Source organism: Hypanus sabinus, chromosome 26 (assembly GCF_030144855.1).
Source record: "Hypanus sabinus isolate sHypSab1 chromosome 26, sHypSab1.hap1, whole genome shotgun sequence".
NCBI lineage: Eukaryota > Metazoa > Chordata > Chondrichthyes > Myliobatiformes > Dasyatidae > Hypanus > Hypanus sabinus.
In genome coordinates this window covers 20133781-20154235 of record NC_082731.1, presented here as the reverse complement: position 1 = coordinate 20154235, position 20455 = coordinate 20133781, and the positions used below count along the sequence as shown (strand labels likewise).

General features: G+C 45.1%; 1 non-coding gene across 1 annotated transcript; it reads left to right on the top strand.

Moving 5' to 3' along the window:
• The first annotated feature begins 18910 nt into the window (after nt 1-18910).
• Nucleotides 18911-18993, top strand: trnal-uaa (transfer RNA leucine (anticodon UAA)). The gene has a single exon. It is a non-coding gene; the product is annotated as a tRNA-Leu (tRNA).
• Nucleotides 18994-20455: the final 1462 nt, after the last annotated feature.

Sequence of the window (20455 nt, the reverse complement as noted above, 5' to 3'; positions counted from 1 at the left end):
CAGCAGGCAATATACTCATTTAAGGCATTTCGGTTCAAAGGTCTCACTCCCCACGCTATGTCGTATATTATGTTCTAACCATCAAAGGAGAATTCCATATTTACAATACACCCACAATGCTTTATTTGGAAGCACACAGAAGCCTCAGAACTGACGATCCGCACCCATACCACAGATCGAAATGCATTTTAATAAGTATTGTCTGGTCCGTGGTCTCAGGCGTTTAGGAACCATTTGCTCAGAGCTCCATTTTAAAAAAATCTAAAATGCATATTCGACTCTGAAGGCTAGTGGCCGAAGTCAGTTACATTAATTGCCACATGTGCTGGATCTAAAATTCTCTCGAACATTCCCTCCTCTTGACACAGCAGACAAGAATAATTATCCAGCCAATCTTAAAGAAGATCTACTGAAATTGAGCAGCAAAACATGCCCTCCGTCGGAATTTCCCATAATTCCTGTAGGCGCATGTACATCTATCCGATCATACCTAATTGCTACCTTCAAAATGCTAAGCAGAGAGTTTGTCCATAAATGTTAACAACATGCGTATGCCTGTTGGCTCTTCCATTTCTGACCAATTGAAGCTTAGTCAATTCCTTGTCTTCATCCCTCCATTCTCTGGTAGCTAAAACGCTCTCTTTCCAGGGGCATCAGCAAAGTAAATTCATAAGGCTCACAGGCCCTCTCATCGATGTACAATAAGGGGATCGGGTGGTCTCCATTTCAATTACCGCAGCGACCTCTCCCTGGCTGCATTCCTACCCGAACCACCAAGGCGATCGCTGGCCGCAACTACTGAAAGGGGCCATCTCACTTCTATTCTCCATTCAGACTGGTCGTAACTGCCTTCAGATTCGGTCGGCAATCTTCCTCATTCTACCATGCTATCGAACTAATGGATATGTCTTCTTTAACTTAAATTCCTGCCGAACTATTTTCTGCAATATATTTTCTATTTCATGCTATTAAACTAGTCACATACCTTCAGTAATCTGCGGTCAGAAGAGAGTATTTTACCGTCACTCTTTAGCATGTTATTCACGGGTTTCTCTCACAATCTCGGTGCCCTCTACTTTCGCGTTTGTTGTGGATCAGTTCAGTCCATTGTGGTCAATTCTGGTGTGGCAGGCTGGTGTCCATCTATGGGATTCTCTATAACTACACGGTTTCTAGCTGCACTCCTTCCCCCACATTGTCTATGGTGGCAACAAGAAGGTGAGTCTTACACTATAACCTGAATCCCACTGGATGCCTCGTGAAGCTTTCACAAAAGTACGAATCACTTTTTTAAAGTACCATCTGTGGTCCGATCGATCTGGGAACATGCACTTTCAATCAACACCCTCACCATGAGCTGGTCACGGTGATTTCGGAGGACTATCTCCTTTCCCAATGGATCTCTCCGGTCATCAATGTGCCACTGTTGTTTTGCTCGATCTTTCAATGCGATAGGTCGCATACAAAGCTCTTTCACAAACTGAGTCGGGCTGTCCCTACACACCCCAGGCTCACCTCAACCCGTAATTATCCCATAAGGAATCCGGTTTTTCACGTTATCAATAACTCATAGCGGCTGAAAACCAGCGTGCTCGCAATCTCATCAGCATGAATGGTAAAACATCAACCCATGTCTTTCTCGGGCAGCTGTAATTTTGGCAAAGGTATTCTTTCGTTTATGTTTCTACCTTTCCTGAACACTGAGAACTCAATATGTTCCATGGGTTAAATAGGTATACTTATTGTCAGAAAAATATATAGAATATAAATCCTGAAAAATTATTTCTTCTGAAATATCCAGGAAAACAGAGGTGTGCCGCAAAGAATGAATGGCAGAGATTAGAAACGCAAATCCAACTCCCCTGACAGGCATAAACAGCATGAGAGCAACAAACACCCCGTACCCGCCCCCCCCCCCCCCCCCACCACCAGTAGAAAGCATGGGCACCCGGTAAGAGCACTCAGGCCTGAGGCAAAGCATCAAGAAAAACGGATATATACAGAACATCAAAGGCAATTCGTTCACCGAGTATTCCACATATCACAAGCTCTCGTTCTCCTTAATAAGGGGAAAGAGGTGTTCCCGTGTCACAGCGACAGGAGAGACATAACAAACATCTGGCTGATTTATGGTGTTCAAAGTCGGTAGCGTCGCTTTTCCCGAGCTCTGTGTCCAAAGAACACGGGTCTCTCGTTCTTGCTGCTTTAGGTCCCCCGTGTACTCACACAACACATCAGGCGGCAGCACTGCCCTCGAATCAGCCCGCCTCCAGGTCCGGAAGCTTAAAGGCGCACTAATCTTATAGACCGCGTCCTTCGTGGTAGGGGATGTGGAACTGTTGTCGAATCCCTCGCAGTCGGCACATTTCATTTATCACTTTCTCTGTGAAATGTACTTCTTGGTCACAGCCCCCTACAAGTGTTCTTCACCTTCATAAGAATATCTTACAACAATCCGTGCTGCGCTGTTGGCGATGCAGTGTCTGGTTCGGAAAGCGTCTCCCCGCGGGCTGAAGTGATCCATAATTACAAGGCAATACACACAATATGCCAGAAAAACGCAGGAGGCCAGGTAGCTAAATTACTGATCATAACTACTGAGATGCTGCCTGTCCAGGTCAATTCCTCCAGCACTTTGTGTGTATTTCTTGGTTTTCAGCATCTGCAGGTTTTCTATTCTTCATAATAACGAGACTTAAGCTTTTTCCCCTTCTTTTTGAATGGTATCCAAGTGTCTCCTCGGAGCGGTCTGTTTTTATTCAACTGGCTTCCGGCGTTTCATCCTGCACAGTTGCAATTTATTGTTATTACTTTCTGCTCCTTACCCTTCTCTTACTACTGAGATTCCACTTTAATTACGGTTACTTGAGCTGGCAGAGAGTGCTTCAAGCAGTTGTTTTATTGGGTGCCCGTGCTGAATACCTGCACCCTTTGTGGTTACAAATCATCATCGCCCCAGGCCATCCGATAACCGTCCCGAAGGTATACGGGCTGTCTGCATATATATTTGTTTGTCTGCCTTTACTGTAGCGCATTGTTTCTGTCGGGACCAGCTGGTCCACTCCCTGAGCTTAGCAATCCCCTGGCAGTGCTGCTGAAGCTCATTCTTCACCTGCACCCTTCACCACACTGCACCCAATCCGTGTGTTCTAGTTTATATACCTCCGAGAACCATCCACAAATCGATTCCCTGCTTTCCCTCCAAAGATGTATCCTTTGTACCCGTATCTTTTTCCTGCTCTATTCCTATTTGACATCAATGTGCCGCCCTCTCTGTGAGAGTGTACTCGCGGGGTTAATTCCAGTGTCCCTAACTACTGTTACTGACCTGTGAACAGCTGTCAGTGCGATTACGCGTTGTGCATCGATTTGATTGTACGTGCTCGCTGCCCCTGGCTTGTGCATATTATTTCACCATTTCCTGTATCTACAATGACCCTTGTTTCCCTTTCAGTGTCTAGTCGGAGAATTCTACACACATTATTTGGACGTATCCAGAAATACACTGAGAGTGGCGCCTCGCCTATTTCGAGTATCCGCAATTTGCTTCTTTCTATTTTCACTGTTATTTCTCCTGCACACGTAATATAAACTTCCTATCTATTTGATGGCAAATCCAGGTCAGCTATCGATGCTATTTCCCCTGCATCAACTAACATATTGCATGAGTTTGGGAAATATTCAATAACTTTTCCATTTGTGGAAATTGGTACACATTCCATTGGCGGAAATTTACTCAAATCTGCATATCTTCTGCGAATAATATTCGCATTCTTAAGTCGATCACGTGACCGTGAGGATCTGTTTCTGCGCTCCTGGCAACCTCCGGACAAAGGGCTCCCTCTAGCGACCGCTCACTGCATCATGGACGGATTTTGTCCCGCGCTGTCATCACCTTACAACACTGTGGGACTCATGGCACAAAGATACACGGCGGAGTCCGACACGTGAGCACCAGAGATCTTCAAATGTGCCTCCTTGCTGCCACTCTGCAAATCACCGGTAAACCTCGTCGGACATTCTGCATGCCGCTCCATCTTTCCGGTACTAGACAACCTTAGCAAGTATTTTGGAGATTCCACTCGATGCTGAACGTACCAATAGAGATAGTAAGGATCGCCAGTGTAATTACAGTTCAGTGTTAGATTTTGATCTTCCACAATCGTTACATCAGTCGGCCACTGCGTCACGGAATCTTTCCCAATTGCTCCTGCAATAAAATGACAGAATGCATGAACAGATCGAGCTTTCTCCGGACATAAGGAACAGATACAGACCGTTACCGCGAAGACTCACCGGGCATCATAGCCAATATAATCAGCAGAGAGCACAGGAAATTCATGGTGTCCGGATCGAAAGACAGCTTACTTGCAGTGAATAACTTCATTTACTTCACCGATAATGAAGGGCAAAATCGGCCTGCGACATATTTCAGCTTGCGTAAATGAGGGTGCTCGGTCCTGCCGTTGCATTGATTGGCTGTGAGCGCAGAATGAATCCGGTCCGGAAACCAATCACATTTTGTTTCTGTTCTTTTTGATGTTTCTGCTTGCCTTTGTACCACTTCCTATCGCGCCTTACTTACTCGCAATGTTTCTCCTCCTTTCTCTTATTTGCAATCTCACTCACTAGAAACACAGAAACATAGAAAACCTACAGCAAGATACAGCTCCTTCTGCCCACAAAACTATGCTGAACATGTTCTCACCTTAGAAATCCCTAGGCTTATCGATAGCCCTCTATTTTTCTAAGTTCTATATTCTTACCATATTCGTCCCCCTCATTCCTTCTATCTATTCTACTGAACCTCTCTCTCTCACACACGCACACTCTCCCGCCCTCTATCTATCTCTCCATCATTCATTGTGACATGTGATCAATATCTCTCGCTGACTCTCCAGCATTTATTCCGCATATCTCATCTCAATGCTTGGTCTTTCTCCATATTCCTCACTGCATATAAATTCACTTCCCAAATTAGCCTGTTGAATATAGAGTCTTATTTATCATCTCTCCAGCTCTCGCTCTCTCTCTCTCTCTGGCACACACACACACACACACACACACACACACACACAATATACATCTCTCACTGAACGTCTCACACCCTATTCATCACTAACATTCCATTTTTCATTCCCACACGTGCACCTACATCGATCGACCCTTCAGCTTCTCAAGCGTTGCTTTCCTCTATCCCGTTCCTGCCTTAAACTTTGTCTTTCCTTCTCTATTTTCAACCTACTCAATTGTTTTCTCATGCAACCTTCCCCCCCCCCCACCGATATATCCTTGCTTCCCTCTAGCCCTGTCTTTTCCTTTCCCTTTCTCTCGTTCACTCCGTCTGCCCCTCTCTCTCATGCTTTCTTTGTCCCACCTTTTCAACTTTTGTTTTAATTATTGACTGAGCAGTGTATGCCGGAATACTCCCAACGGGCACCGACCTTCACTTCTGGAGATCCAAGAGCCTAACCTAATCACATCTCAAATTAAAATAAATCATTAGCATACTTATCAATACATCCGATGCCCAGAACTGTAAACAGATTCGCGATAAACTCTACGCTACGGTGGCAGGACATCATTCCTTTCTTACATTCTTCTTCCACTAGTTCTACCCTTCCCAGTTTCTCTCTCTTCCCTTGCCTCTCGCTCTACTTACAGCTCTATCGATCACACTTCCTCTCTCCCTCTCCTTCTCACAATTTCAGTGTTCTTACGTCTCCCTCGTTTATTCACTTTCTCACTCTATCATTCCCAATCATCCTCTTTCTCCCTCTATTTTCGCACCATTTTAGTTCCCCACACTTTTCCCTGGATTTTACTCTCTCCTCTGCCGTAATTCAGACTCATTTCTCTCCGCATGTCTTCCCTCCGCCAAACAGAGGACACGCCACCAAGGCAGGAAATAGGCAAAACGTACTCGGCTCTCGATGGCTGTGTGACAGGTGCAGCTATCAAGCCGCTTACAAGAGCAAGTGCCTGGTTGAAGATTAGTGGTGAGGAAGAATGAAATGGAATCGCGGAGAAAGCAACCCTGGGGAAAGCGGACGGGAGGGAGTAGGTCCTGGAGTCCCTTAGGAGAGGGTGGGGCAAACGACGCACCTGAAACCGACAGCCGATTACAATATACTCAGGGTCAGTCTTTTTGAAAATACAAGATACAGCAGGCAGTATACTGTATTAACGCCCTTTCGATTGAAAGGTCTCGCTGCCCAAGCCACCTCATATATTATGTACTAACCATCAAAGGACAATTCCACATTTACAATGCACCCACAATGCTTTCTTTGGAAGCACACACAAGCCTCAAACCACAGGATTAGCACCCATACTACTGTAATAAGAATTGTCTGGTCCCTGATCTGCGGCGTAAAGGAACCTTTTGTTCAGAACTACATTTTAAAATAATCTAAAATGCATATTCGACACTAAAGTCTAGTGACCGAAGTCAGTTACATTAATTCCCACATGTGCTGGATCTAAAATTGTCTCCAACATTCCTTTCACTTGGCAGCCCGGTCAAAAATAATAAGCATCTAGCACGAAAGGCCAATCTTAAGGAAGATCTACTCAAATTGGGCAGCAAAACTGCACTCCGTCGGAATTTCCCATAGTTCCTGTACGCGCATGTGCATCTGCCGTATCGTACCGAAATGAAACCTTAAAAATGCTAAGCAGAGAGTTTAACCAGACATGTGAACAACAGACTTTAGAAATACCGATTCATGAGTATTCCTGTTGGCTCTTCCTTTGCTGACCGATTGAAGCTTAGTCAATTCCTTGGCTTCATCCCTCCATTCTCTGGTAGCTAAAAATCACATTCCAGGGGCAGCATCCAAGTAAACTCATCAGGCTCACAGGCTCTCTCATCGATGTACAATAAGGTGTTCGTGTGTCTCCATTACAATTACTGCAAAGCTCGATCCCTGGTTGCACACCTGCCAGAATTCAGCAGGAGATCGCTGGCCGCAATTGCTGAAAGGGGCCAGTCCACTTCTGTTCCCCGTTCAGACTGAACGTAAATGTCCTCAGATTCTTTCGGCAACCTTCCTCATTCTACCGTGCTATCGAAGTTATGGATATGTCTGCTTTAACTTAAATCTCTGACGATGAATTTTCTGCAATATATTTTCTATTTCATGCTATTACACTAATCACATACCTTCTGTAATCAGAACAGAGTACGTTCACCGTCACACTTTAGTAAGTTATACTCAGGTTTCTCTCACAATCTCGGTGCCCTCTACCTTCGCGTTTGCTGTGGATCAGTTTCCATCAATTGTGGTTAGTTCTGGTGTGGCTGGCTGGTGTCCATTTCTTGGATTCTCTATAATTACACGGTTTCTAGCTGCACTCCTTCCCCTGCATTTTCTATGGTGGCAACCAGAAGGTGACTCTTACAGTATAATCTGAATCCATTGTTCCCACTAGCTGACTCGTAAAGCCTTCACAAAAACACGTGTCACTTTTTAAAAGTACTCTCTGTGGTCCGATCCAGCTGGGAGCAAGCAGAATCCTCACCATGAGTAGGTCACGGGGATTTAGGAGGACTATTTCCTTTCGCAGTGAATCTCTCTGATCGTCAATGTGCTGCTGTTGTTTTGCTCGATCCTTCAATACGGTAAGTCGCATACAAAGCTCTTTCACATATTGTGTCAGGCTGTTCCTGCACAACCTAGGTTCACCGTAAACTATAGTTATCCACTAAGGAATCCGATTTTTCACACTACCAATAGCTCATAGCGGCTGAAAACCAGCGTGCTGTTTGGATTGCTCCCAATCTCATGAGGATGAATGGTAATACATCAACCCATGTCTTTCCCCAATCAGCGGTAGTTTTGGTAAAGATATTATTTGGTTTATGTTTTCTACCTTTCCAAAACACTGAGAGTTCAATAGGTTCAATAGGGTAAATAGATACATTTATTGTCACAAAACTGTATAGAAAATACATCCGGCAATAATATTTCTTCTGAATTATCCAGGAAAACAGAGGGGTGCCCCAAAGAATGAATGCCAAAGATTAGGAACGCATATCCGCCCCCCAACACCCCCCTGCAACGCATAAGCAGCATCAAAGCAACGAACCTCCCTCCCCCACCAGTGAAAAGCATCGGCACCCGGCAAGAGCACTCAAGCCTACAGCAAAGCATTAGGAAAGAGAGATAAATGCAGTACATCAAAGGCAAATCGTTCATCCATATTCGAAATATCACAGCCTCTCTTTCTCCTTAATAAGCGGAAAAGATGTGTTCCCGTTTCACAGCGAGAAGTGAGACATAATAAACATCTCGCTGATTTATGGTGTTCAAAGTCTGTTGCTTTTTCCGAGCTCTGTGCACGAAGAACTCGCGTCCCTAGTTATTGCTGCTTCAGATCTTCTGTGAACTCCCACAACACATAAGTCGGCAGCACGGGCCTCGAATCAGCCCCCCATGAGGTCCGGGACCCTGAAGCCGCACTAATCTTACAGGCCGCGTCCTTGATGGTAGAGGAACTGAAACCGTTGTCGAATACATTGCAGTCGGCAAAATTCATTTATCACTTTCCATGTGAAATGTGCTTCCTGGTCTTAACCATCGGCAAGAGTTCCTCACCTTGGTAGGATTATCTCACAGTGCACAGTGCAGCGCTGCTGGCGATGCAGTCTCTGGTTCGGAAAGCGTCTACACGCTGGCTGAAGTGATCCATAATTACAAGACAATGCACAGAAAATGCCGGAGGAACGCAGGAGGCCAGGCCGCTAAATGACAGTTCATCACTACAGAGATGCTGCCCGGCCAGGTCAATTCCTCCAGCACTTTGTCAGTATTTCTTTGATTTCCAGCATCTGCAGGTTTTCTATTCTTCATAATGATGAGAATTGAGCTTTTCCCGTTGCTTTTTGAATGGTATCCAAGGTTTCCCTCGGAGCTGTCTATTTTTATTCAACTGGCTTCCGACATTTCTTCCTGCACACTTGCCATTTCTTGTTATTACTTTCTGCTCCTTACTCTTCTCTTACCGTTGAGATTCCACCTTAATTACTGTCACTTGAGCTGGCAGACAGTGCGTCCAGCAGTTGTTGTACTGGGTGCCCGTGCTGAATACCTGTACCCGTTGTGTTTACAAATCCTCATCGTCCCCAAGCTATCAGATAGCCGCCCCGAAGCTATACGGGCTGTCTGGATATATATCTGCTTGTCTGTCTTTACTGTAGCGCATTGTTTCTGTCAGGGCCAGCAGGTCCGCCATCTGAGCTTAGCAATCGCCTGTCAGTGCTGCTGAAGCTCATTCTTCACCTGCGTTGTTCACCACAGTGCCGCCAGACCGAGTGTTCTAGTTTATATACGTCCGAGACACATCCACAAAGCTATTCCCTGCTTTTCCTCTAGCGGTATCTCATTTCAACCCATATTTTTTTACTGCTCTATTCCTATTTGACATCCGTGTGCCTCCCTCTCTGTGAGAGGTGTACTCGCAGGATTAATTCCAATGCGATTACGCTGGCTGCGTTGTGCACCGGTTTGGTTGTACGTGTTCGCTGCCCCTGGCTTGTGCATTTTATTTCACCCTTTCCTGGATCTACAATGAACATTTCTTCCCTTTCAGTGTCTATTCCGAGAATAGTACACAGATTATTTGGACATATTCAGAAATACCCAGAAAGTGGCGCCTCGCCTATTTCGAGTGTCTGCAATTCTCTTCATTCTATTTTCACTGTTATTTCTCCTGCACACGTAATATAAAATTCCTGTCCATATGTGGGCAAATCCAGATCAGCTATCGATACTATTTCCCCTGTATCAACTAACATATCGCATGTGTTTGGGAAATATTCAATAACTTTTCAATTTGTGAAAATTGATGCACATGCCATTTACGGAGATTTCCTCGAATCTGCATATCTTCTGCGAATAATATTCGCATTCTTAAGTCGAATACGTGGCCGTGGGGATTTGGTTCTGCGCACCGGTCAGCTTACGAGTGAAGGGGCCCCTCTAGCGAGCGCTCACTGTATCATGGACGGATTTTGTCCGGCACTGTCATCACCTTCCAACACTGTGGGACTCATGACACAAAGATATACGGCGGAGTCCGACACAACAGCACCAGAGATCTTCAAATGTGCCGACTTGTTGCCTCTCTCGGAACCACCAGTAAATCTCAACGGACATTCTGCATGCCGGTACACCTTTCCGTTGAGAGTCAACTGCAGCAAGTATTTTGGAGATTCCACTCGATGTTGAACGTACCAAAAAATACAGTTAGCTACACCTGTGTAATTACAGTTCAGTGTTACATTTTGTTCTTCCACAATCGTTAAATCAGTCGGCCACTGCGTCACGGAATCTCTTCCAATTGCTCCTGCAATAAAATGACAGAATGCATGAACAGATCGAGCTTTCTCTGGAAATAAGGAACAGATACAGACCGTTACCGCGAAGACTCACCGGACATCATCGACAATATAATCAGCAAATAGCACAGGAAATTCATGGTGTCTGGATTGAAAGAAAGCTAACTTGGAGTCGAATAATTTAATATACCTGACAAATAATGAAGAGCAAAATCTGACCTGCGGCGTATTTCAGCTTGCGTACAAGTGGGGGCGCAGGCCTGCCGTTGCGTTGATTGGCTGTGAGCGCCGAATGAATCCGGTCCGAACACCAATCACAATTTGTTTCTGTTCTTTTTGCTCTTTCTGCTTGCCTTTGTACCTCTTTCTATCTCGTATTACTTACTCACAAGGTTTCTCCTCCTTTCTCTTATTTGCAATCTTACTCTCTAGAAACAGAGAAACCCTACAGCACAATATAGACTCTTCGGTCCACAAAGCTATGCTGAACATGTCCTTCCTTACCTTAAAACTACCTAGACATCGATAACCCTCAATTTTTTAAGCTCTATACTCCTACCATTGTCTTCCCCCACATTTGTTCTTTCCGTAATTTCAGAAGGGAGGTCATCCGGCCCTTTCTAGTTGCGCAGGGAACGAAAACCGAAATCCGATGCCCTGAACTGTAAACAGCTTCGCGATAAACACTACGCTACGGTGAATGGACCTCATTCCCTTCTTACATTCTTCTTCCACCAATTCTCCCCTTCCCAGTTTCTTTGCCTTCCCCGCCTCTCGCTCTACTTACTGCTCTATCGATCACCATCTCTCTCTCTCACACACACACACAATTTCAGTGCTCTTCAATGTCTCCCTCATTTATTCACTTTCTCACTCCATCATTCCCAATCGCCATTTTCCACCCTCCATTTTCGCACCATATTTGTTCCCCACACCTTTCCCTGGAGTTTGCTCTCTCCTCTGCCGCAATTCAGACGCATTTCTCTCCGCATGTCTTCCCTCCGGCAAACGGAGGACACGCCACTGAGGCAGAAAATAGGCAAAGCGTACTCGGCATTCAATGGTAGTGAAGCAGGTGTAGTTATCAAGCCGCTTACAAGAGTAAGTGCCTAGTGGAAGATTAGTGGTGAGGACGAATGAAACGGAATCGCGGAAAGAGCAATCCTCGGGAAAAGCGGACGGGAGTGAGTGGGTCGCGGAGTTCCTTAGGAGCCGGTGGAGCAAACGACGCACCTGAAAACGACAGCCGATTACAGTATAATCAGGGTGAGTCTTTTTGAAAAAACAAGATATAGCAGGCATATACTGTATTAACGCCCTTTCGGTTGCGAGGTCTCGGTGCCCAAGCTACCTCATATATTATGTACTAACCATCGAAGGACAATTCTGTATTTACAATGCACCCACAATGCTTTCTTTGGAAGCGCACACAAGCCTCATACCTGACGATTCGCACCCATACCACAGACATCGAATTTTGATAAGCATTGTCTGGTCCAAGCTACCTCATATATCATGTACTACTAATAATAAGAATTGTCTGGTCCCAAATCTAATGCGTAAATGAACCTTTTGTTCAGAGATGCATTTTAAAATAATCTAAAATGCGTATTCGACACTGAAGGCTACTGGCCGCAGTCAGTTACATTAATTGCCACATGTGCTGGATCTAAAATTCTCTCGAATATTCCCTCCTCCTGGCACCCCGGACAAAAATAATTGTCTAGCAAGAAAGGCCAATCTTAAGGAAGATCTACTCAAACTAGGGAGTAAAAATGCCTTCCGTCGGAATTTCCCATAATTCCTGTAGGCTCATGTACATCTATCCGATCATACCTAATTACTACCTGCAAAATGCTAAGCAGAGAGTTTGCCCAGAAATGTGAACAACAGTCTTTAGAAATGCAGCTTCATGTGTATTCCTGTTGGCTCTTCCGTTGCGGACAGATTGAAGGTTAATCAATTCTTTGTCTTCATCCCTCCAATCTCTGGTAGCTAAAACTCTCTCTTTCCAGTGGCAGCAGTAAAGAAAATTCATCAGGCTCACAGGCCCTCTCATCGATGTACAATAAGGGTGGATTTAATTTCAATTCCTGCAGCGACCACTCACTGGTTGCACTCCTGCCCGAATTTAACAGGCGATCGCTGTCCGCAACTGCTGAAAACGGCCAGTCCACTTCTATTTCCCATTCAGACTGAGCGTAACTGCCTTCCGATTCCGTCGGCAATCTTCCTCATTCTACCATCCTATCGAAGTTATGGATATGTCTGCTTTAACGTAAATCCCTGCCGAACTATTTTCTGCAATATATTTTCTATTTCAAGCTATTAAACTAATAACATACCTTCTGTAATCAGCGGTCAGAACAGAGTACGTTCAACGTCAATCTTCAGTATGCTATTCACAGGTTTCTCTCACAATCTCGGTGCCCTCCACCGACGTGTTTGCTGTGGAACAGCTTCCAGCCATTGTGATAAGTTCTGGTGTGGCTGGCTGGTTTCCATTTCTTGGATTCACTATAATTATACCATTACTAGCTGCACTCATTCCCCCGCATTGTCTATGGTGGCAACCAGAATGTGATTCTTACAGTATAACTTGAATCCATTGTTTCCACTGGCTGACTCGTAAAGCCTTCACAAAAATACGTGTCACTCTGCCATCTCTGGTCCGATCCATCTGGGAGTTTACACTTTCAAGCAACACCCTCACTATGAACTGGTCACTGGGATTTGGGAGGACTATCTCCTTTCCCAGTGGATCTCTCTGATCATCAATGTGCTGCTGTTTGGCTCGGTCCTTATAAATATAAATATAAAGTATACATATAAAGTATATAAAGCTCTTTCACATACTGCGTCACTCTATCCCTGTACACCCCAGGCTCACCGCAACCCGTAATTATCTCATAAGGAATCTGATTTTTCACACCACCAATAGCTCATAGCGACTGAAAACCAGAGTGCTGTTTGGATTGCTCGCAATCTCATCAGGATGAATGGTAATACATCGACCCATGTCTTTCCCGATCAGCTGTAGTTTTGGCAAAGGTATTCTTTGGTTTATGTTTTCTACCTTTCCTGAACACTGAGGGTTCAATAGGTTCGTTAGGTTAAATAGGTACATTTATTGTCAGAGAAATGAAGAGAAAATACATTCTGCAATGATACTTCTTCTTAAAAATCCAGGAAAACAGAGGTGTGCCCCAAAGAATGAATGGCAGATATTAGAAACGCTTATCCGTCTCACTCCCCCCCCGCAACACCCCCTGCCACGAAAAAGCAGCATCAAATCAACGAACCCCACCCCCATCAGTAAAAAGCATCGGCACCCGGCAAGGACACTCAAGCCTGCAGCAAAGCATTAGGAAAGACAGATACATCAAAGGCAAATCGTTCACCCAGTATTCGACAAATCACAGCCTCGCTTTCTCCTTAATAAGGGGAAAAGAGGTGTTCCCGTTTCACAGCGAGTGGAGAGACATAACAAACTTCTGGCTGATTTATGGTGCTCAAAGTCTGTAGCGTCGCTTTTTCCAAGCTCTACGCCCAATGAACTCGGTACAATAGACAACAGACAATAGGTGCAGGAGTAGGCCTTTCTGCCCATCGAGCCAGCACCGCCATTCAATGTGATCATGGCTGATCATCCACAATCCGTACCCCGTTCCTACTTTCTCCCTATATCCCTTGACTTTACTATCTTTAAGAGCTCTATCTAACTCTTTCTTGAAAGCATCCAGAGAATTGGCCTCCCATGCCTTCTGAGGCAGACCATTCCATAGATCCACAACTCTCTAGGTGAAAATGTTTTTCCTCAACTGTGTTCTAAATGGCCTACCCCTTATCCTTAAACTGTGGCCTCTGGTTTCGGACTCCCCACAACATCGGGAAAATTTTTCCTGCCTCCAGCGTGTCCAATCCCTTAATAACCGTATATGTTTCAATCAGATCCCCTCTCATCCTTCTAAACTTCAGTGTATACAAGCCCATTCGCTCCAATCTTTCAAAATATGACAGTCCCGACATCCCGGGAATTAACCTCGTGAACCTACGCTGCACTCCCTCAAGCGCAAGAATGTCCTTCCTCAAATTTAGAGACCAAAACTAAACACAATTCTCCAGGTGTGATCTCTCTAGGGCCCTGTACAACTGCAGAAGGACCTCTTTCCTCCTATACTCAACTCCCCTTATTATGAAGGCTTTCATAAACTTTAACTAATTAACGCAACCAGTATTCGCCGTATCACAGGCTCTCTTTCTTCCGAATAAGTGGAAAAGAGGTGTTCCCTTTTCACAGCGAGAGGAGAGACATATCAATCAACTCGCTGATTTATGGTGCTCAAGGACTGTGGCGTCGCTGTTTCCGAGGTCTGTGCTCAAAGAGCTCGGGTCCTTAGTTCTTGTTGCTTTAGATCGTCCGTGTACTCACACAATACATCAGGCGGCAGCACCGCCCTCGAATCTGCCCGCCTCCAAGCCCGAGACCCTGAAGGCCCACTAATCTTCCAGGCCGCGTCCTTGCTGGTAGGAGATGTGGAACCGTTGTCAATTCCATCGCAGTCCGCACATTTCATTTATCAGTTTCCCTCGGAAATGTGCTTCCTTGTCATAGTCCATCTAGAAGAATTCTTCACCTTGGTAGTATAACCCGACAATACTCCGTGCAGCAATGTCGGCAGTGCAGTCTCTGGTTGGGAAAGTTTCTACCCGCCGGCTGAACTGATCCATAATTACAAGACAATACACACATTTGCTGGAGGAACGCAGCAGGCCAGGCTGCTAGATTATATTTCATCACCACAGCGATGCCGTCTGGCCAGGTGAATTCCTCCAGCATTTTGTGTGTATTTCTGGGATTTCCAGCTTCTGCAGATTTTCTTTAGTTCATAATGACGTGACATAAGCTTTCCCACCTGCTTTTTCAAGGGTCCCCTCGGAGCTGTCTAGTTTTATTCAACTGGCTTCCGACGTTTCTTCCTGCACGCTTGCCATTTCTTGTTATTACTTTCTGTTCCTTACTCTTCTCTTACCGCTGAGATTCCACTTTAATTACTGTCACTTGAGCTGGCAGACAGTGCGTCCGGCAGTTGTTGTATTGGGTGTCCGTGCTCTATACCTGCCCCTGTTGCGTTTAAAAATCCTCATCGTCACATGCCATCCGATAACCGTCCCGAAGGTATACGGGTTGTCTGAATATATATTTGCTGTCTGCCTTTCCTATGGCGCATTGTTTCTGTCAGGGCCAGCAGTTCCGCCACCTGAGCTTAGCAATTCCCTGTCAGTGCTGCTGAACCTCATTATTCACCTGCGTCCTTCACCACAGTGCACCACAGACCGTGTGTTCTAGTTTATGTGCCTCCGACACCCATCCACAAAGCTATTCCCTGCTTTCCGTCCAGAGGTGTTTCCATTTCATCCATATCTTTTTTCTGCTCTGTTCCTATTTGACATTCGTGTACCTACCTCTATGTGAGGACGGTACTCGCGGGATTAATTCCAGTGTCTCTAACTGCAGGTACTGCCTTGTGAACAGCTGTCAGTGCGATTACGCTGGTTGCGTTGTATGTGAATTTGGTTGGAAACAGCTTGGAAAATCTCGTTTAAACTCTGCCTTCTTACCTTAAACCAATGAATTCAATTAGTTGACATTTGCACCCTGAGGAAAACAATTTTACTCTGTCCAATCTGTACCTGCGATGCATTAATACAGACTTGTCAGGTTTCCCTCCAGCCTCCAACGCTCCAAAGTTTACCTCTCCTTATGCTCATACCCTGAAACCGAAGCAAGATCTTGTCAATAGACAATAGACAATAGGTGCAGAAGTAGACCATTCGGCCCCTCGAGTCTGCACCGCCATTCTGAGATCATGGCTGATCATTCACTATCAATACCCAGTCTCTGCCTTGTCCCCATATCCCTTGATTCCCCTATCCATCAGATATCTATCTAGCTCCTTCTTGAAAGCATCCAGAGAATTGGCCTCCACCGACTTCCGAGGCAGTGCATTCCACACCTCCACAACTCTCTGGGAGAAGAAGCTCTTCCTCAACTCTGTTTTAAATAACTGACCTCTTATCCTCAATCCATGCCCTCTGGTACTGGACTCTCCCAACATCTGGAACATATTTCCTGCCTCAATCCTATCAAATCCTTTCATTATCTTAAACGTTTCAATCAGATCCCCTCTCAATCTCCTCAATTCCAGCGTGTACAAGCCCAATCTCTCCAATCTCTCTGCGTAAGACAGCCCTGCCATCCCAGAAATCAACCTAGTGAATCTACGCTGCACTTCCTCAATTGTCAGAATGTCCTTCCTTAAATCTGGAGACCAAAACTGTACACAATATTCCAGGTGTGGTCTCACCAGGGCCCTGTACAAATGCAAAAGGACATCCTTGCTTTTGTACTCAATTCCCCTTGTAACAAAGGCCAACATTCCATTTGCCCTCTTCACTGCCTGTTGCACTTGCTCATTCACCTTCATTGACTGGTGAACTAGGACTCCGAGGTCTCTTTGCATTTCTCCCTTACCTAACTCTACACCGTTCAGACAATATTCTGCCCTCTTGTTCCTGCTTCCAAAGTGGATAGCTTCACATTTATTCACATTAAATGACATCTGCCAAGTATCTGTCCACTGACCCATCCTATCCAAGTCTCCCTGTATTCTCCTAACGTCCTCTTCGCATGTTACACTGCCACCCAGTTTAGTATCGTCAGCAAACTTGCTGAAATAGTTTTCAATGCCCTCATCTAAATCGTTGACATAAATCGTAAAGAGCTGTGGTCCCAATACAGAGCCCTGTGGTACCCCTCTAGTCACCTCCAGCCAGTCCGAGAAACACCCATTCACTGCTACCCTTTGCTTTCTATCTGCCAACCAGTTTTCTATCCATGTTGAAACCCTGCCCCCAATGCCATGAGCTCTGATTTTACTCACCAATCTCCTATGTGGCACCTTATCGAATGCCTTCTGAAAATCTAGGTACACAACATCCACTGGCTTACCCTCGTCTAACATCCTTGTTACACCCTCAAAAAACTCCAACAGATTAGTCAAGCAGATTAGTCGTCTCTGCTCTCCATCTCACAGGACTGAGCAAGAGTTAATAGACATGTACATGATTTAATCAATCACTTATCTTGTCAGATTCCTGCACCTGCAGACAAACGTTCTCCTCGGTTCCCCTCCCGCACATGGCTCTATCTACCCATTATCCCCCTCGCTCAATTGGTTCCACCGATCGCCTACCATTTTCTTCATTGTTCTGCTTTTCAACTAGCTCTATCCTCTATACATTCGCTGTCCTAACATCAGATCTCGACCCGATACCTGCCTTGCCACAGATGCTACCCTTTTCGACACGCAGCGTTCCTCCCGCAGTTTTATTTTTGCTCCGGATTCAAGCTGCTGTCGTCGTGTGTGCCCAGAATATAGTCTTGACTCGTTACAACGATTAAAAAGTAGATTGGCACAATTTTTCTTACGTTCCTGTGCCCGTTATTCCCACATGCACGCGCTCTCAATCTATCCACCATCCTTCCAATTTCCAGCAACTGCCCTAGCAGCGTGTGGCTCAGCACTCTCCTTCACTCTCTCACTCTTCCTGTGTGCTGTTTGCTCCCAGTCTTTCCCCCTGTTTCTCTCTGTTTCTATCTACTTATCTCTCTCTCTGTCTATCTCACTCAGTCATAATTCCCAGCCGGATTGCTGCAAAAGTTCAACGGTAAAATTTAGTGTCAGAGAAATGTATACAATATGCATCCTGAAATGTTTTTTCTTCGCAAACATCAACAAAAACAGAGAAGTGCCTTAAAGAATGAACAACAGCTAAACGTGAGAACATCGAAGTTCCCGCCAGCTCCCTCCTCCCGCACGTAAGCGGCGGTGAACAACGATCCCCTCAACCCCCTACCAGCAAAGCTAAACGGGCAACCGTACCAAAAGATTCTCCGGCCTCCCTGACCATACAGGAGTCTCCCGCCGTGTCACCGTCCCACGATCCGCCCGTCACCACAGATCTCAGGCTTCCGAACACGATCGAGATTCCCTACCCAAACTCTTGGTATGTTCAATTGTGGCCAGTCGTGGAATCCTATGAAAGGGTCCCATTCCCGCAAAGATCCGAAGCCTGCGTGTACCTTCAGGTCAGGGTCTTCAAAAAGAACCCTGAAAGGGAAAAATAAAGATATTAAAGGTAGACATAGAGCTGTTCCATATGTTCAATGATTCCATTTGATTCCAACAAATCACGGCAGTTCCACTAAGTGTGTAAAGAAAAACCTTTCACTAAACTCCCTTTATTAAAAGAAATCTATTTCCTCTCCCCTTAAATCTATAACCTTCAGTTCTTAATCTTAAAAACTTACAAATGTGTTATGGCCCACATGTGAAATAACTAAAGGAGTTTAAAGCTGAAATACGAGGAAAGTTGAAGTATTTTAACGGAATGCGACTGCACAGGGGTACGACAGCCTAACGCATACAGCAGTATCCGAGCAGGAATTCCGAGAAAGCTTTTCAATTGGTCAGTAATCGTTTTTCGCCGTTTTTTATTTGTCGGAACAGGATGGCCGAGTGGTTAAGGCGTTGGACTTAAGATCCCATGAACGAATGTTTACGTGGGTTCGAACCCCACTCCTGGTAAATCATTATCAGTCTCACACTGAATTTTCCTGAACAAACATATATCGACGCACATATCTTTCACTGTTGGGAGGCCATTCACGATAGGAACCATCCTACTTCCGACGCATTCCACCCTCAACAACCTCGACGATCTCATTGGAATGAAAATACGGAAGAAAGGCCGAAAAATGCCACGATCCCTCAATCCGATTGAAAATCCCACTGCTTTCTGAAGATGCTCGAAATCCGGAGCAAAGCAAACAAAATGCTGGAGGAACTAAGTAGGTCCGGCAACGTCTATGGAAACGAATAAAATAATCGATACATCGGGCCCAGTCCGTTAATAAGATCTGGAAAGGAAGGTGAAAAACAGGAGTACGGATAGGAGGAAAATTCAGATGATTATACGTGAAACCGGGTGGGTGAGAAAGGTGAAGCGCTGGAAAAGAAGGAATCTGATAGAACAGGAGAGTGGACCATTGGAAAAAGGAAAGATGGGCACCAGAGTAATGAGACAGGCAGGATAAGAGAAAAGATAAGAGACCTGAATGGGGGACAGAACAAGAGGGAATGTGGAACAGGAAAAAAATGACTGGAGAGAAGTACTAGTAGACATGAAGCAGTTTCTTTATTTGATAACATAAGATACAGCAGAAATCACATTGAGGCACTTTCAGGCAGCTGACGCACGCTACCTGATATTTTATGTGCTGAAAATCAAAATACAACTCCATATTTACAGTGTTTCCACAATGGTTTTTCTGGGAACTACACGCAAGTCACAACTCCTGATACATACCCACACCACAGATATCCAACTGAATTTTAATCAACATTGTCTGGTCAGTGAATTTAAGCTTTTGAGGGAACAATGATTCACAGCTTCATTTTAAATTAAATTTACAATGCATGCGCGGATCTCAAGGCCAGAGGTCGAAGAGATCTAAGTTAATTGCTCCCTGTCTTTGACTCAAAAATCACTTCAACAAAGTTAAGGAGCTGGAGAAGATGAACTCTGACAGGAGACGAGCGTGGACCATGCGAGGAAGGGAAGAGGAGTGTCGCAAGGGGGTGTCGATGGGCAGGTGAGGAGAAGAGATAGGAGCCAGAGTGAGGAATAGAAGAAGATTGAAGAAAAACAAATACCGTAAGGCAAAATTAATATCCACGCATTCAAATTGGAGCCTACCTGGACGGAATATGAGGTGATGCTCCTCCACACTGAGAGTCGCCTCACCGTGGCAGAAGAACAGTCCATAGGGTTCAGACCAAAATGTCGGAAAGGGAATGGAGATTGGAATTAAAATTGCCGGCCAGCGAGAAATTTTGTTTCTCCCGCAGATGGAGTGCAGGTGTTCGACAAAGCATCCCTCAATATCCGTCGGGTCTCGGTAATCTATAGTATCGAGAGCACCGGATAACATAGACGTATCCGATGTTCTCAATACTCTGATGCCCAAGGAAGGAAAGCGTCATCCTG